Source organism: Triticum aestivum, chromosome 1B, assembly GCF_018294505.1.
Source record: "Triticum aestivum cultivar Chinese Spring chromosome 1B, IWGSC CS RefSeq v2.1, whole genome shotgun sequence".
Classification (NCBI taxonomy): domain Eukaryota; kingdom Viridiplantae; phylum Streptophyta; class Magnoliopsida; order Poales; family Poaceae; genus Triticum; species Triticum aestivum.
The window spans coordinates 596,023,792-596,040,336 of NC_057795.1; the positions used below are offsets into that span (position 1 = coordinate 596,023,792).

The 16,545-nt window shown below is 45.3% G+C and overlaps 1 pseudogene; it reads left to right on the plus strand.

Moving 5' to 3' along the window:
• The first annotated feature begins 7,562 nt into the window (after positions 1 to 7,562).
• On the plus strand, positions 7,563 to 10,798 carry LOC123080282 (disease resistance protein RGA5-like; annotated as a pseudogene).
• The last annotated feature ends 5,747 nt before the right edge of the window (positions 10,799 to 16,545 follow it).

Genomic DNA, 16,545 nt, shown 5'->3' on the forward strand with positions numbered 1-16,545 from the left:
CAGTCCACCACACGCGCCGACGACCAGGCAGCTCTGACTCGGTCGACGTGCATTGCAGGGGGAAAGCACTGGGCTTGCGCCGAGCCAACACCGGAACTGAACACCCGACTCGTGTCATCGTTACCACGGAGACACCTCCTCTACAGCTCCGACTTCAGTTAGACAAGTGAGGCACGTCAACGCCTCGAACACGCCGGAAACCGACTACCAAAGCTCAGCAGCAGCCCTACTCCGCCCGAAGCCACCATCGTTGCCGCACAAGAACTCGCGCAACATCATCATTGCCGTACAGACACCTGCCGACCACAATGCTGTGGGCGCCCAGCCCATGGAGCGTGCAAACGAGATCCAATGCTCTTCAAGACGACGCCCCAAAAAAGGAAGCGACGATGTCGACCCCGTCGCCCAACCCCACTGGGCCTTAGCCTTTCACCCGAAAACCTTTATGGTCAAACCTTTATCGGGATGCAGCTACACTCAGTACTACTACGGAAAGTACCTTTGTCTAAAAAAACTACGGAAGGTACCTGATATGCACAGCGAAGGATAAGCTGTCAGCTGGGAGGTGGTTTCATTTATTCTTTGTTTTGTATCCGCGTGAGCGCTATTTGCCCTACTTTGGTCGCTGAAAACGACCCGGGCACAAGAAGTTTCTCAACATGTACAATTCCCCAATATATACAAGGGAGTTGGCTGTTGGTTGATGGTTCACCATCAGCTAGCCATTTCCTAGTCAATAAACCCATTGGATTGCACTGATTGATTGATTAGTTTAGGTATTGCACTCTAAAGAAAATAGACACTTGCTTGATCAGGTCACAGGTAACGGTGAGCTAGTATTGTTTAAGTTCTCCCTAAGCGCGTCAAAATTTTGATTTGTTGCATACCATCGTTCCACTTGTATATTACTATGTTGCTATCGTTGACTAACGGAAAGATCTGCCGAATTGCGAGATCTAACCACGCCTTTACAAAGGACGCTTTGTTGGGACGGAACCGGAGAAATGGATCAACTTGCTCCTAGGGGACGGCATGGGCAAACCCTAGTCGCTGCCGATTTGATGTACTTTGCTAGGAGGATGATGTCATGCACAGCTGGAGGGGTCCCTTGTATGGGATTTTGACGACAACGGTTACCTTCCTCTCTCGCTAGATTGATGCTCGTGTTTACAATCATTTAAGTGTTATTGATCATGTGGTAATGTCCACGTCAGGACCGGATGCATGAGCAATTATCTCCATATGCGTATAGCATGGGTTTGAGGTAGGCATGTAAGGTAGAAACACATGGCGATGGTCATTTGGTGGTGTTTCTCGATTACCCAGCCTCGAGCTCTGGGATGAAGATCCTTATGTTTGAACTTAGTTGGTGTTGAACCTGGTAATGATGGTGCTTACATGTTAGATCCTTTCTCGAACAAACTCTTTGGGGTGAAAACTCGTGATCTGGTCTTCAATTGATTTTAATATGTCAATGACGACGCGGGTGCATCTTGCTGTTGTAGAATCTCTTGTAGTTGTATGTGTTGCCAAGGTGATGATTGGTATTGTTGCTTGTTGCTACTCCCTTCGTTCGGAATTACTCGTCCAAGAAATGAATGTATCTAGATGTATTTTAGTTATAGATACATCCATTTTTATTCATTTTTGTGACAAATAATTCCAAACGGAGGGAGTAGCTGTTGCATATGGTCATCTGCTTCAGCATGATTTTTCAGTTCATGTTTTTCCTTTTCTTTTCCTTGTTTTGATTAATTTGGTTTGTGAATCTTCAATGTGTACATGTATCTTCTCGATTTTAATAAATTCTCTTTATAAAGAAAAATATGACAACAGGGTAAGCAATCCAAACTATTTATGAACAAATAAAAACAAAACTAAGGCAACTAATTCGTATCAAGTTTTGATTGCTCACCACGTATGCCACACCGTAGCACGGCATGGTGTAAGACAATAGGCTTTGAGGGGAACCGGCACAACCCTCTAGGGGTGGCCTATCACATATATATATAATGAGGTGGTATACAATGTTACAATATACACATGTAAATACAGTCTAACATCCTCCCTCAATCTTAGCCACTTTCTAATGAATCTAGAAGGGTAAGATTGCGCCTGCAAGTCTCAAACTGTGGCAAAGGCAATGGCTTGGTGAAGATGTCAGCAAGTTGATCCTTGGAAGAAATAAACTTGATCTGTAGTTGCTTCTGAGAGACACGTTCACGCACAAAGTGATAGTCAACTTCAATGTGTTTCGTTCGGGCATGGAATACCGGATTTGCAGAAAGGTATGTAGCACCGATGTTATCACACCAAAGAACCGGAGGCTGTGATTGGGGTATACTTAACTCCTGAAGCAAGGACTGTACCCATATAATCTCTGATGTGGCATTGGCCACAGCCTTATACTCAGCCTCAGTACTGCTACGCGAGACAGTAGCCTGTTTCCGAGCACTCCAGGCAATCAGGTTAGAGCCAAAGAAGACAGCATAACCCCCCGTGGATCGCCTGTCATCCGGATTGCCAGCCCAGTCTGCATCAGAATATGCTGAAAGACAACCAGAGTCAGACGGCCGAATATGCAAACCATGAGCCACCGTGAAACGAATATAGCGCAAAATCCGCTTAACAGCAGACCAATGAGTGTCACGGGGTGACTGCAGATACTGGCAGACTCGGTTAACAGCATAGGAAATGTCTGGTCGCGTGATCGTCAAGTACTGGAGCCCACCAACAATACTACGGTACTCGGTCGCATCAGAAGAAGAAAGAAGCACACCATCAACAGCAGTGAGCTTATCAGTGGTAGACATGGGTGTAGTCGTCGGTTTGCACTTAAGCATCCCAGCTCGCTGCAATAAATCCAGAGAGTACTTCTTCTGCGTCATAACAAGGCCAGCAGCACGAGAAGTAACCTCCACACCAAGAAAGTAATGAAGCTTCCCAAGGTCCTTGACCGCAAAATCAGCACCAAGTGAGTGAACAAGCGCAGTAGCAGCCGACTGAGAGGAGCTGACCAAAATGATATCATCGACATAGACCAACAAGTACATAGTAACCTCAGGCCTTTGAAGAAGAAACAATGAGGAGTCAGCAGTTGATGATGCAAAACCATGAGCACGAAGAGCCATTGCAAGACGAGCATGCCAAGCACGAGGAGCCTGCTTCAGACCATAAATTGCCTTGGACAGACGACAGAGATGATCAGGGCGATCCGGATCAGAGAAACCCGGAGGCTGGCGCATGTAAACCTCCTCCGCCAAGACACCATGAAGAAAAGCATTTTGAACATCAAGCTGACGAAGAAACCAACCTCGAGTAACAGCCAGAGAGAGAAGAAGTCTGATGGTAGTAGGCTTGACCACTGGACTGAAGGTGTCTTCATAGTCAAGTCCAAAACGCTGTCGAAAACCACGAGCAACCAGACGAGCCTTATAGCGCTCAATGGACCCATCAGAATGCTTCTTCACTTTGAAAACCCATTTGGAATCAATGACATTTACCCGTGATTGTGGAGGAACAAGAGTCCATGTCTGATTGCGAAGAAGCGCTTGATACTCCTGCTCCATGGCCTCTCTCCAATGAGGAATGCGCATAGCAGCTTGATACGTGTGTGGCTCAGAGGATGGATCTGCGAGAGCAGCAGACATGCACGCCGCTAACCAAGCAACTGTGCCATCGTGACGTTGCTTAGGCTGAAAAATGCCACTCCGACTGCGCGTATGTGGACGTAGAGCAGCAGCAGGAGCCGGCGGAGGCGAAGGTGACGGAGACGTGACGGTCGCCGGAGATGCAGGAATCACCTCAGGCGAGCTCGGGACAGACGACTCCGGGCTGCATGGCGAAGACTGGCCCGACGACAGGGGCTCAGAGGCCATGGGCGAACCGAGGGTGGGCGAGGCCAGCTCCGGTGACACCGGCCCAGACGGCCTTGGCGAGGCGAGAGCAGGCGAGGCCGGCCCTGGTGAGAAGGGCCCAGACACCCTGGGCGAGGCAGGGGCGGGCGAGGCCAGGCCTGGTGATGACTGCCCCAACGCCCTGGGCGAGACGGGGACCGAGGAGGCCGGCCCAGTCGGCGGGGTTGCAGGGCGCGACGATGGCGAAGGCAGCCCAGAAGCCAGAGGCGACCGGGCCAGGACGTCGATCGGCCGTGCATGAGCACGGAAACCGAGGCCATGCAGGGGCGCCATGTGCTCCTCATGCACAACAGAAGGTGCCGAGGATGAAGGCGATAGCGACGAAGAGGAAGATGGCGCTTCCAGAATCTCCAAACGAACCCCACGACCAGTGCCTACACCATGGTTAGGCAACAATAGAGGAGAATATGCAACATCATCAAATTGGTCAGAAGCAACAGAGGATGAATGCATGACAGGTGGCTCGGTAGTGGACACAGGGAGTTTGGCAAAGGGAAAAACATGCTCATCAAACACAACATCCCGAGAGATGTAGACACGATTAGTGGGAACATGAAGACATTTGTATCCTTTATGAAGAGAGCTATAACCAAGAAAAACACACTTCTTGGAACGAAACTCGAGCTTACGCTTGTTATATGGACGGAGATGGGGCCAGCAAGCACACCCAAACACCTTGAGAAAGGTGTAGTCCGGTTGTTCATTAAGGAGAACTTCAATGGGAGTCTTCATATTCAAAACACGAGTGGGAGTACGATTGATGAGAAAACATGCAGTGGTGAAAGCATCACTCCAAAAACGAAACGGAACAGATGCATGGGCCAAAAGAGTCAGACCAGCGTCAACAATGTGACGATGCTTACGTTCTACTGAACCATTCTGCTGATGTGTATGTGGACATGCTAAACGATGAGTGATCCCAAGCGACTGAAAGAAGGAGTTGAGGTTGCGATACTCGCCACCCCAGTCCGACTGAACATGAACAATTTTGTGCTTGAGAAGGCGTTCAACATGTTTTTGGAACTGAACAAAAATGTCAAACACATCAGATTTACGTTTGATAAGATAAAGCCAGGTAAAGCGGCTGTAAGCATCAACAAAACTGATATAATAATTATGACCACTAACAGAAGTCTGAGCAGGACCCCATACATCTGAAAACACAAGTTCTAAAGGATGTTTCACCTCACGACTGGACTCCGAAAAAGGAAGTTGATGACTCTTCCCCTGCTGACAAGCATCACACACTGCTACATCTTTATTACTAGACACACTATGAAGCTCATGACGACGCAAAACATGCCGGACAATAGGTGTGGCCGGGTGACCAAGACGAGCATGCCACTGTGACGGAGATACCCGAACTCCACTGAAGACGCGAGCGACGCCAGGATGCTCCAGATGATAGAGACCTTGGCAGAGCCGCCCACTAAGAAGAATGTCCCTCGTGCCCCGATCCTTAATAAAAAGATCAAAAGGATGAAATTCACAAAGCACATTATTATCACGAGTGAGTTTAGGAACTGAAAGAAGATTACGTGTCACAGATGGAACTCGAAGAACATTGCGAAGTTGAAGACTCCTATTGGCATGTCTAGTGAGAAGTGATGCTTGACCAATATGAGAGATGTGCATACCCGCTCCATTGGCGGTGTGGATCTTGTCGGAGCCATGGTAGGGTTCACGAGTGTGAAGCTTCCCCATCTCACTAGTCAGGTGCTCTGTCGCCCCAGAGTCCATGTACCAGTGGGGATCAATGGAGTAGGACTGAGTGTGTCCCTGTGGCTTCTGCGGTGGCGGACGATCAGCCATGGCGACCTGGCGAGCAAAGTTGCGTGTATCCTTCCCGTCATTGCCAAGACCAAGAAAACCCCGCTGGAAGCGCTTGTGACACTTCGAGGCCCAGTGCCCATCGCGACCACAAAGCTGGCACACACGGGGACCGCCAGCCCCTGGTAGCGTCGCAGTAGGAGGAGGGGCCGAGGCGGGTGGTGGTGACTGCCCCGAAGGAGCCCTGGATGAAGTAGAGGAGCGACCACCCTTGGTGGCGGCGTTTGCCGAGAGGGCGCCGTTGCCCCTGGATCGGCGCGTCTCGACTCGTTGCTCAGTAAGCAGGAGGCGTGAAAAGACCTCGTGTGCTGGCATGGGCGTGGAGTTGCCCCTCTCATTGATGATCTCGACTAGGGCGTCATACTCCTCATCAAGACCATTGACAATAAACGAGTTGAACTCGGAGTTGGTGAGGGGCTGTCCAATGGAGGCCAGCGTGTCGGCGAGACTCTTGACTTTGTTGTAGAACTCAGTGGCGGTGGAGTCAAGCTTCTGACACTCCCCAAGTTGGCGACGGAGCCCAGATACACGAGCCTGCGACTGTGCCGCAAACGAGCGCTCAAGAATAGTCCATGCCTCGTGGGACGTCTTGGCGAAGACAACAAGCCCAGCAACGGCCGGAGAGAGCGACCCCTGGATGGAGGAGAGGTTCGCCTGATCCTGCCCTGTCCAGACACGGTGAGCCGGATTATAGACCGGACCATGCACGCTGTCAACCAGCGCAGGAGGGCAAGGGAGAGAGCCGTCGACATAGCCAAGCAGGTAGTGACTCCCAAGAAGCGGAAGAACATGCGCGCGCCAGAAGATGTAATTGTCCGACGACAACTTGATGGTGATGAGATGGCCGAAGTGAAACGGCGGCGGCGGCTGCGATCCCATCGAGGAGACTGGCTGAGGTGAGAACACCGTGGAGACAGTCGGAGGGGCAGCCGGCGCGGTGACAGAGGGCGCGATGGCCGCGGTTGACGCCGCAAAGCCTGCCAGCGCGACGTCCTCCGCCACCAGCGGCGCAGTGGCCGAGGGCGCGACAGCCGCGGTTGACGGGGCGGCGGTGGTGTGAGCCACAAGAGCCTGCCCGGGCGAAGTAGCAGCCGGCGGGAGCGCGAAGAGGGAGCCGACGCTCCGTGTCCCGATTGGCACCTGAAGGGAGGCGGCATCCAGCGGCCTCGAGAGAAGTGCCGCGAGGGAGGCCGGCAGAAAACCGGTGGCGGTGGAGCCGGACGCAGCGGCGGACGTCATAGCAGTCGGGCGACGGCGGTGGCGGCGGCGGCGGCGGCGGTTTAGGGTTTTTAGGCGGAAGCGGACGTAACCTAGCGTGATACCATGTAAGACAATAGGCTTTGGGGGGAACCGGCACAACCCTCTAGGAGTGGCCTATCACATATATATATAATGAGGTGATATACAACGTTACAATATACACATGTAAATACAGTCTAACACATGGAGTTAGTTGCGTGGCTACAGTTAGCTGACACGCCATCTTCGCCGTTAGTCAACCTGTGGATGGAGTCAACTACTCCCTTCGTCCCAAAAATTTGTCTTAGATTCGTCTAGATACGGATGTATCTAATACTAAAACATGACTTGATACATCCGTATTTAGATAAATCTAAGACAAGAATTTTGGGACGGAGGGAGTACATAAAAGCATGGTCCTGTTTAACAAAACTTGGTCGTGTAGGTATTACAGTGCAAATGTAGCTCAACTAAAAGGCTATTAAAACGGTGTCCTTGTTTGCCTCTCTTCCCACGCTATCACCTCACTTTTACCTTCCTCCAATATCCAGAAATTTCAGATAGTAGCGGAAGGCGATGGAGGCTGCTCTTGTGGGTGTTGGCGTGGGGGTGATGAAGCCGCTCCTGGAGAAGCTCTTCAAGCTGTCGGAGGAAGAGTACGCCCGGCTCAAAGTCAAAGGCTTGGCTCGTCAGGTCGAAGCCACGAGAGATGAGATGTGCAGCATGACGGCCGCGCTAGAGGCGCTTGAGGATGCCGAGCAGCTGGACCCTGAGATGATACCTTGGAGGGACGACGTCCGCGAGCTGTCCTACGACATGGAAGATTGCATTGATGACTTCACGGCTCGTCTTGACCACGAGGGCGGTGGGCATACAGGCCTCAAGGGGTTCTTTGACAAGCTAAAGAAGCTCAAACCAAGCCATGAGATCGCTGTCGAGTTCGAAAAGCTCAAGGCCCGGGCTATCGAGGCAAGCAAGAGGCACAAGAGGTACAAAAATGACTTCCCAATACCCAACTCTATCACCTCTGAAATTGATCCCAGGCTGCATGCACTTTATGTGGATGTTGCTAAGATTGTGGGCATGGACGATCCTAAGAAGCATATCATTGAGCGGCTCAAGAATGAAGATTTTTCTACCCCGCTTCAAGTGGTGTCGATTGTTGGTACAGGTGGTCTTGGTAAGACTACCCTAGCAAAACCTTTCAAAAAAAAAAAAGACTACCCTAGCAAATGCAGTCTACCAAGCCATTAAAGGTGAATTCTCATGTTCAGCACTTGTGTCGGTTTCTCGAAAGCCTAACATGAAAAATGTTCTAAGAGATATTGCTGAGAGAGTGGGGATCTCTCACAGCACTTCCAATGATGACGAGCGGCGACTTATTGATCGGCTCCGAGACCACCTTCAGAACGAAAAGTAAGCCTCATGTTCTATATTGAAATGTTCTTCCAAAGGAACGCCTTGGCTAGAAAGGGCTTTAATTTGCTAACCTGCAATATTCTGAAGCACATGATTTTCCTAGTAAGTACTATATCTGATTCAGCTAATTAATGACATGATTTAGTAACAGTAAGTAATCAAGTTGGCTGACTAGTAAACTAATGGCGATGTGGCAACTAGTTAAATGGCCAATCCTTGGGAGGGATGGCTATCATTCACGTTGTCATCTTCTATAAGATTTTAAGTGATGGCTAGCCTAGCAAATGTCACTGCATGCGTAAGCAATCTTATATGGCTTCCCTCTCAAATGTATATATGTTTGTTAAAAATCATGTGGCAGGTACCTTATCGTGATCGACGATATCTGGAGCACTGAAGCATGGGAAACCATAAGGGATGCCCTACTGAATAATGATCATGGTAGCAGAATTATCACTACAACACGTAATAGTACAGTTGCATCACATTGTTGTTCTGGAACCGGTTATGTTTACAAAATGAAACCCCTCAGTCCTGCTGACTCCAGAAGCTTGTTTTTGCAAAGAGCATTCGGTTCAGAGGATTTATTCCCCCCGCATCTGGAAAATGTGTCTGGAGGGATATTGCAGAAATGCGAGGGCCTACCACTGGCTATTATTACCATGTCTAGTTTGCTGGCAGATCAAACAGCCGAAGAAGAATGGAACAGGGCACTGGCTGCTATTGGTTCTTCACTTGCAAAGGAATCTCATGCTGAAGCCCTGACAAAGATATTATCTCTGAGTTATTTTGATCTTCCTCACCCTATGAGAACTTGTTTGTTGTACTTCAGTGCATTCCCAGAAGATCATATTATCAAGAAAAGGAATTTGATACATAAATGGATCGCCGAAGGCTTCATCCATGAAGAACCACATCGGAGTGCATACGGAGTAGGGGAGAGTTATTTTTATGGTTTCATCAACAGAAGCTTGATTCAAGCACACGACATAAAGTATGGCCAGGTGGAGACATGCAAAGTTCATGACATTATTCTGGATTTCATCACATGCAAGGCCAGTGAAGAGAATTTCATGACAACATATGGTGATGCCGAGCATAGGAAGAAACACAAGATTCGCAGGCTCTCTGTCATGAGCCGCTATAGCGAAATGGCTGCTGTGCCAGGGGATCTCTCTCATGTTCGATCACTTGCTATGTTTGGGAATTTCGGGCAAAATTCTTTGTTGTCTTTTCCAGCTCTTCGTGTGTTGGACCTGGGAGAATGTCGGGATTTAGAAAACAGCCATCTGACAAATATTGGAAAGTTATTTCTTCTCAAGTACTTGCGTCTTGGATCAGATAAAATAACAGAGCTTCCATGTAAAATTGGAGATCTGCAGTATTTGGAAACTCTGGACATAAAGGGCACCACAATTGCAAAACTACCATCAACTATTACACGGCTTCAAAGATTGACCCGTCTATATGTTGACTACATGAGTCCATCAGAGTCAATGGAAAACTGCGCTAATTTATCTGATGGAATAATTGGACAGTTGCAGAGCTTAGAAGAACTAGAGAATGTTCATGTCTGCCCCTCGCGAATAAAGATGCCTCTGGTAGAGCTCGACAAGTTAACCAATCTAAGGACGTTGAGTGTAAGTATCCTGTATCCGCTTCATTTCTGTCATGCTGATGGAGCTGAAGATGTTGGGAGATTTGTAGGGATTTTAATATCTTCATGCAATCTTCATCATCTACGGATTGATTATATGGCTGAACTTACAATTTGGGGCCTACTGTCCCTGGAATCATGGCGCCCTACTACTCCTTCTGTACTCCTGGAGATCTCCATCACTAATTACCACATCGACAAAGTTCCGAATTGGATGATCTCCCCTGTGAATCTTAGGGCGTTAGACATATCCTTGTACCGTATGGGACCAGAAGATGTCGAGATCCTTGGAGCTATGCCCGTCTGTTTTTCCTGAAGCTCAAAACTTATTACGGCAGAAATGGAAGGATCAACATCCGTGGGTTCAGAAGTTTGAAATATTTCAGCTTGGATATCTTTCTTTGTGGAACTGCACTGGAGTTCGGAGAGGGATCAATGCCTAAGCTGGACCATTTGGAGCTTAAATTCCCTGTACATGGCGTCAAGTGCGTGAATGGTGCTTCAGATTTTGGCATCCAGCACCTCTCCACCCTGACAAGACTGGATGTCCACATTCATGGCTTAGCTGCCTATCTTATCAAAAAAGTACCCAAGCTTTCAAAAGAAGACGACTTTGTAAATAAGGTTAATAGCCTTATCAAAATTGCAGTGGGGCAACTTCACAATCGTCCCACTTACACATTTACACGTCCTAGAGGATACACTACAGGTTGTCACCATTTTGAAGAACACGTAAGTTCTCTGGCAGCACTGCTGATGTTGATTACTTTATTTTACCCTCTGAGTACTACTGCTATTGTTATTTCTTTCATCACGCGAATTCTCAACCAATTATTTACTTTAGTTTATTCAGTAATCTCTTGTTGCTCTGTTTTTTGAGATTTGCTTTTGTTTTAATTTACTGTGTTTTGGCAGTTCAAGAAAAAGTATGGAGATCTAGTCAGGAGTAGTCGTCAAAGTGGAGAAAATGTCTTTTTGTCCTATATGGATCGAATAATCAAAGAGATTGATCAAGATGCTATGTCAAGGTGTGTCACGGTTCAGAATGAAGAGATTGACCAAGATGCTACGTCAAGGTGTGTCACGCTTCAGAATGAAGAGATAAATCAAGATGCTCCGTTAAGAAGGTGTGTCACGCTTCAAAAGGAAGAGACTAATCAAGATGCTCCGTTAAGAAGGTGTGTCACGCTTCAAAATGAAGAGATTAATCAAGATGCTCCGTTAAGAAGGTGTCTCACGCTTCAAAATGTTGTGTCATGGTTTACTGTGTGGCTTCGCATCTGGACCGGACCAGCAAACTCCTTCATCAAGTGGTTCTTTCTGCTGGTACTACTACCTCTATTTCTGAGCTATATTTGTTTTTACTGGTTGTAATGTAACTTGTAAGGCACTTTAATCTCGTTCAGTCCATACCAGATGTCACCAAGAGTGCATTTATACAGTTCTCAGTATGACACTGATAGCTTGTTTTAAGCAACGTAAGCAACTCAGATGAAGTCATCGACATAATCTACTGATCTTTTCGAGATGTGTAACTGAAGCTTCTTTTGATAGCCCAGAGATAAAAATCTTTAAAATAGTTATTTGGACCAGCAGAATCAGCATTTTTGGCATGAGGCTCATGTGAACATATCCTTGGATGTGCTTCAGTCATAGACCATCCTGACAGAATGTTACTTTGTGCCCACCTCCAAGCTTTTTGTTTCAGCTATCTCTGTGTATTTGGACTTCTAAGAGGCTTACTGGACAGTCAGGTATCACTTCTGGGAAGTTCGTTTTCGCCGGTTGATCGGTACTACCGAGAAAAATCTTTGATATTTCTGGGCTAGATGCTCTTTCATGTAAAAGGCCACATTTCTGTTTTTCTTATATATATTATATAGACCCCCACACACCCTGAGTGGGTGAGCACTTCATGGACGTTTTGAAGCTGATTTTTCAGAGAGTTTGAGGACCAACCTCCTTCCCTCTTGAATCTCTTCTTTCTGCTCAACCTCTGTAGCTCTATCATTTGATTCTAGGTGGAAGATAGATGATATAGGTTTTTGTGAGAGTTGATTGAAGACCTTTTGAGGAGTTCGTCCAAGTGATATTGTTTTGCTTGTTACACTTGGAGGCAGTGGCGGACTTTGACAAGCAACCAAGACTCCAAGAGGGGGCGCAATTTCAAACTAAAAGCAAAAAATATGCATGGAAACAAGAGCTACTCACAACATAAACTGAAACAAAATATGCATCTTACACATATCTTGTACTCCCTCCGTTCCGAATTACTTGTCGCTCAAATGGATGTATCTAGCACTAAAATAGTGTTAGATACATCCATTTGAGCGACAAGTAATTCAGAACGGAGGAAGTACTACACACTTTCTTCGCCTCTCTTTCTTTTGGAAAAGGATTGCGTCATTGTTACTACTACCTGAAACGAAAATTCGAAAATCGTTGTTACTTCTTCTCCGAATCAGTACATGGCTGGCTGCCCAATACTGTGACCGCCTGACTGATTTACGGCAATGATAAATCCCGAACGTTCGGATTTTAAGCATGGCAACCCGAACGTTTTTTATGGCAACTTTAATTCACGTGAGGTTGGTAAACATTGCAATTTTCTGACAAAAAAAACGAACTGGAACAAAGTTGCCATGTCTTAACAACTAAAATTGCCACCTCGCGTCAACTAAAGTTGCCATGTAAAAACGTTTGGGATGAAATGCTTAAAATCCAAACGTTCGGATTTTATCGGGTCCCTGATTTAACATCTGAATCTAGTGTCTTTAACTGACACTGTACATGGCAATCGAAATTGGCAATCTGAATCAAATTAACATGGCAATGAAAATCTACCTTGCTTGCTCCTTCGGCGCCTCCTCCTTTGGTTGTATCGGTCGAGAAGAGAAAGGGGCAGCAGCAAGCAAAGCGAAAAGAGATGGGGCGGCAGCAGGCAGCAGGCAGCGGCGGTGGCGTCCAGATTGGATGCAGCAGCGAGCAGCCGGCAGGCGGGCGGCGGCGGTTGGTAGACGGTGCGCGGCGGGCGGCGGTGGATGCCTCGATGTATCGAGAGAGAAGGGAAATTGGGAAGCCTGAGAACTAATCGCCATGGAGGGGAGGCAGTAGCGCATGGAGGCGAGTGGGGACTGAGGAGAACCAGAGTCTGTCGACTCGGGAGAGACGAAGGGGGAAGACGGCCGCCAGCGGGCGTCATATTTTTTTTCCAGGAATTTCCCGACGCCCCAGTTTGTGCCGGCCCACGGGCATCTAGGCTGACGCGGTTTCTTCTCTTCTTCTGCTTCGTTTCTTTTCTTTTATTACTTTTCTTTTTATTAGTTATGTTTCTATTTCCTTTCATTTTTTACTTTTGCTTTCTTTTTATTTGTTCCTTTTTTCTATTTTCCTTTTCTGTGTTATAAAAAAATCACTGTGTAATACAAAAATGTTCATCGTATGTTAAGAAAAAGATCACGGTATATTACAAACAAAAGTTCATGGTGCATTATAAAAATGTTCATCATATATTAAGAAAATTTTCAAGGAATACCAAAAATGTTCATTGTGTACTTGAAATTATCTCAGAGTATATTACATAAATGTTCAGTTTGTATTTGAAATTGTCAACATATAAATCAATGATAAATGTGTATTTTAAAAAAATCAGAGTAATATTAATATTCTAAGAAATGTTAGAAATAAAAACCGAGCAAAAATAGGTTGCCAAAGTGATGGTTCTATGCATTTTGCGTTTACCCTTAGTCAAACTGTGGGCTGGCCCAATTGCATCACCCCCATAGGAAGCCACTGTTGGACGCAAGCGGCCGTTGTAGAAGAGCTCTCCAAAATCATTAGTTTAGAGGTACTCCTTGCAAATTTATGTTTCTCGTGGAAGTACAAATTTGCTTTCGAATCTATGCTTCCATGAAAAGCAAATCTGTGCTTCTCGTGGAAGCATCATTTTTTTTTCCTGGGAAACACAACTCGCACAACTGTGCTTCTCGCATAAGCAAATTTATGCTTCTCGTGAAAGCACACATATTTTTTTCCAAGAAGCATGACCGTGTTTAACAAAAATAAATCTCCAAACCTGGAAAAATCTCAGGTGAAAACCAAAAAGCCAAAAACCTAGAAAAAACTCATCTAAAACCAGAAAATGCATATAAAAAGGTAAAATTCAGAGGGAGCACCCACCACGCGACATGTAGCAGCGGCTGGACGCACCACTGATGTAGGAAGCTCTAGCCTCCGGCACTTCCTAAATGACCCAGTCCAGCGTGGGAGGAGCGCTTCCTAAACATTTCTTTATTTTATTGCTTCTATTTATATTTTTTTAATAAAAAAATTGACTTAAATTTTAAAATACATTCATCGCTAAATTTAAAATATGATTTTTCAGTGTAAAACAATTGTTCATGCAACTTTAAAGAAAATGTCTATAGCATCCAAAAAAATTAAGACATTTAAAGAATGTTCTCACATTTCAAAAATATGTTTGTGACATTTGAAAAAAATGTTAATACAAATGTAAAACCAATGTTCACATAATATTTCAAAATATTCCACACCATCCAGAGAAATGTTTGTGACATTTAAGGAATTATTCATGCATTTCAAAAATACGTTCATGACATATTTAAAAAGTATTTATGCAATGTAAAAATAATGTTTGCCTAAATTAAATAAAAATGTTTTATACCATTAAAAAATGTTCATGTATTTCAAAATATGCTCATGAATTTTTTAAAAAGTTTTAGTACCATGTAAAATGTGTTTTTGTAATTTTATAAATGTTTCATGCCATTCAAAATAAAGTTTGAACGTGCGTTCGAAAAATGTTTAAGATGTATTGAACAAATGCTCAAAGATGTATTTGAAAAATTGTGCGACATGTATTTGCAAAATATTCAACGTGTATCAAATAAATGTTTCATGTATATACAAAAAATGTATACCCCCTCTGTTTATAAATATAAGATGTTTAGGATATTTTAATATGGAGTACATACGGACTAACCTGAGTGAACGAACACACTAAAACATATACATCAGATTCACAAAAAAAAATTAGAACATCTTACATTGACGGAGACGAAGCATCAGAGGCTACGCCTATCATATTGCGATTTTATGTCCTCATATTTGTTGTTGAGTATATTGCTAGAACTAGAATCATCTTTTGTTAGGCTCACTCTCATATTTCACGACATTATCTGAAATTGCTAAGTAATAAATAAATTTTGTAATTGTACGCATTCACCCTCCCGTCTACGTCCATCTCGATCCTTTCAATATGCCACATGTGCGCCCCCACAACCACCACAAGCACCAGAGAGCATGGCCCCCGCCATAGAGCCGTCGAGCTTGCGCAGCGTTGGATCCTATCACCACCATTGGCGAGGGAGGGCGCTACCTCATCAAGCTCCAACGACAGCGACAGCCAGGGAGGGTGCCGAAGGAGGGGGTTGTCGGTTGTGGGAGGGATCTTGATGTGAGCTTGGGATTGTAGCCATGTCCTAGTGTATAAGGTTTGGTGTGCTATCAATGTCATGAGAGTCGAGCAGTGACCAGTTGGTTAGAGCACACGTCCAGAGCTCAGTCAACCATGTCTAAGACTCAGTCCGGCTATCTGCCTCGCTTCTTAAGGTACGACAGCTATTGAGCACATTTTTCCTAGCAGTGTCAGTTGAGCTGAAATACTTTGGATAATAATGTTAGTGTATTTTTCCGAGTCTTATGTGCTTTTATTGATGTTTGTTAAACAACAACCAAGGCCTGATGTATTTTTCTATGGTTTGGCTAATGCTCGACAACTGAAAACTGTGGGAGGAGGAAAATGATGCCAATCCAACGACTCAGGCGAACTGAAATATAAGAAGAATCAAACAACTTAGCATAGGTGGTCCCATTCTTGCAAGGCTTCCTCAAAAAAAAATTGGTGAGAAGATTTTCTTCAATTTAATCCTTCACTAGTTAATTGCCCCGTGTGTTACAACATGAGTAAACATACTTTAGTGATTCAATAGCAATTACGAGTGGCTCAACGGAGACATTGCTAGTGCCTTTTACTTTCCTATGGCTCATCCCATATCGACGTCATCGAGTATGGTCAAAACATGAATATGATCAAAAGGGAACGAGATATTTTAGGAGGAACCCACATAAATAATACTTTGCTTAAATTAAGGTGATCCTTGCTTGAGGTATTTAACCAGACTACGCATGCTATTGTCAAATAATAAAAGAACGATGCACTTTATAATTAATGTAATTATTCTCTCCAATGCTAGATGATATGTCCGCACGAATCTCAGAGCAGGGCCGTTGTGACGTCAGGTTTTGAACTAGTTAGATGGCAACATGGCAGTTTAACCATGATGGCATTTTTTAGAAAAGAAAACGTGACTTTTTAACCTTGATGGCATTTTTATATTAAGAGATGACATTTTTTATTAAGAGATGGCTTTTTTGTTTATTAAGAGATGACATGTTTATATT